Here is a 2966-nt window from a genome sequence, read left to right on the forward strand (position 1 = left end):
TTTACATATATAACATTATTAATATTGTTGATACATACTCATGATATTTATTCACAATTTTGGAAGGTATGATTTTTGAAAATAATTTTTACCACCTTACCTACACATTATCTAACATTTTTACAGCCTTTACTCGAGAACAACCCAAGCCAAAAGCAATGTTGGGAACTTCTGCTCTCATCAACACCTTCTGCAAAATCAGTGAAGACTGTGGTGCCGATTCCAGTGTACAGCAAGTTATTCGTCGAATTGAAACACAACTTGATCTGGCTGTCGCACAGTGAATGAAGAAGAGAAAGTCAGGGTACTTGTTGCTCTCAAGGCACTTGGCAATGCTGGTCGATGGGTTAATGCCAACTCCGTCTTAAGACGGTGCTATACTGAAGATAATGACATGGAAGTGCGAGTGGCTGCTATAGAGGCATGGAGGCACACTCCATGTGAATATGACCGATCTCACCTTTTGGCTGCTTTCCAAGATGAAATTCAGGACACAGAGGTTCGCATTGCTGCCTACCTTGCTCTCATGAACTGTCCCACTCCAGAGCTCATCAACACCATCAAGGACCGTCTCACTTCAGAAGGTGTCAACCAGGTGGGTCCTTTATCTGGACTCATATGACCAACTGCAGGAATCAGCTGCTCCAGAAAAACAGTGGGCTCGTCAAATGATTGGCGAGGAACTTCTGCAGAAAAAATTCAGTACGGAAGCCCTCAAGTTTTCTCGCAACTATGAATCCTCTTTCTTCATGAATGAAATCAACACTGGTGCCACAGTTGAAAGCAATATTATCTTCTCCAGTAAGTCTTACCTGCCACGTTCTGCAATGCTTAACCTCACTCTCGACCTCTTTGGACAGTCTATCAACTTCTTGAGGTTGGTGGCAGAATTGAAGGTTTGAAGCTTATATTGAACGCTTCTTTGGTCCTAGAGGATATTATCCTGAGGAAACCATTGAAACCATTCTGAGGAATATGCGACAGAACAACGATGCTGATGCCACCACCCTGGAAGGCTTCCTTGAGCAGATGACTGATGAACCGGAGGGATCCTACTATCTCCGAGTCTTTGGCAATGAACTTCATTACCACCACTTCTTTGGACTTGAAAACCTCATTCAAACCATCCGGTGCTTCTAACCCACTGGAATTCTTGATGAATCTGGCACGCCAGGGAGATGTAGATTACACAAAATCTTACCAGCTAATAGACACTCATCACACCATTCCCACTGTAACTGGTTACCTGTGACCCTCACTGCAAAGGGAACAGCTACCTTGGACTCAAGATGAATGGAAACTTCAAGGCTCGTAGTCTTAAGAATATAAACATCGAAGGACACCTCCATCCTTCTGCCGCAGTTCAAATTGATGGCACTATGCTTGTCGATGCCCATGTGTCTCGCACTGGGCTCAAGATGTCTTCCAATCTTCACACCTCCACATTCCTCGATGGCAAGCTTCAAATCAACGGCGGTAAACTAGTCGACGTTGCCTTCAACACACCTAAGGACAAGATGGAAGTTATCAATGTCAAGACCGAGTTCTTCTATCTGGAAGATGATCAAGAGATCGAAAAGATGTTGCAAACCTCATCCAAGAAGAGAGCTGCACTAGTGGAGTCACTGGCATTGCCTTGTGTGGTGAATACAGCTATGCTCCAAGCTCAGAATATGGCCCAAGCTTCCCCTTCACAGGACCTTTTGCAACAAGTGTTCATTTCAAGAAGACAAACACTCAGACTGGATATGTCCTGCGCTACACTCATGAGGATGATCAGTTTGTTTTCTTGTTTGATACCCCAGGATCCCAAACAGATCGTAAAGTCTTGCTTACTATTACTAAGGCTGCTAAAGCAATCAGCTTTGACCTGTACACACCATTTAAATCAGTTCAAGGCAAGGGCGAATATCTCTGGCAGAAGAATAACAAGAACACTAAACTGGAACTCCTCGTTGATGGCAACCAACAATACATGCTGGAGACTGGTCTACGTACAAGCGGAAAAACAGTCAAGACAATTGTGCCATCCTTCATCTCCACTTCCCTGCTGGTCAAGTATTGAATATACAAGGGAACTTCCAGGCCAACGCAGAAGCTGCTAAATATGTTGCGGATGTTACTGTCTCAGAGCTGACTGCATCTCCCATCATTGTACACGGTAAGGTCTACGTTTAAAATAAAATAAAATCTACTGATGTATGAATAAGGTTGATGAATCAAGTGAAATCATTCTAGGGGATTATTTCATGGATGTTGAAATCTGACTACTTCTTTACAGCATCGTTTGAGGCGAAAGTAACTCTGTAGCCATGAACGTTGATCTGAAAACACCGATGATTGACACATTAATCAAGAGTGATTTTGGGTTTGGTGAGAACTTCCTTTCACCCAAGGTGGATGCAGAGTACATAATTATAAAAAAAGGCCAAACAGACAGTTAAACCATTCTGCCCTTCTCAAGAAGGAAATCACAGAGGACCTCTACAAGTACACTATTGTCTTTGACGTCTCTCCATCACAGTCCCCTGAAATGGCACTAGAGTAAACCAGGACATCGTCCTTTCAAAAGGACGCATGGAAAACAACGCTAAGCTTGTTCATGGCCCTGCCACATGGAACGCAAATGAAGTGGGTATCCTATCCCACAACAACAATGGTCGGCGTGATTTGAACATCCAAATCGACACTTATTTGCCCACACTATGAGATCGACTTTTCTGGCTTTATGACTTGGAGTTCTCTCCAAATCCCCCTGAGGAGTGAATTTTCACCTTCGCCTGTCTCCTGGGAGAGAACAGTCTATCTTAGTCGAACTCAGTCATCAGTATGATGTCGAAACACTTGGACGAAATCAACGTGCAGGCTGAGGACCTGAAGTCTTCCTTTGAATTGTTTTCAATAAGTTTGCAGGGGCCCCACTACAAAGCTCAAGTGAGTACTAGTGATTCTGTTATTTTATCTTT

General features: G+C 43.4%; 2 pseudogenes; both read left to right on the top strand.

Annotated features, from left to right (window-relative positions):
• LOC119585892 overlaps nucleotides 1-1169 on the top strand; it is a 6845-nt pseudogene extending 5676 nt beyond the window's left edge.
• Nucleotides 1170-2039: 870 nt separating this feature from the next.
• On the top strand, nucleotides 2040-2674 carry LOC119585894 (annotated as a pseudogene).
• Nucleotides 2675-2966: the final 292 nt, after the last annotated feature.

Source organism: Penaeus monodon, chromosome 20, assembly GCF_015228065.2.
Source record: "Penaeus monodon isolate SGIC_2016 chromosome 20, NSTDA_Pmon_1, whole genome shotgun sequence".
Lineage (NCBI taxonomy): Eukaryota > Metazoa > Arthropoda > Malacostraca > Decapoda > Penaeidae > Penaeus > Penaeus monodon.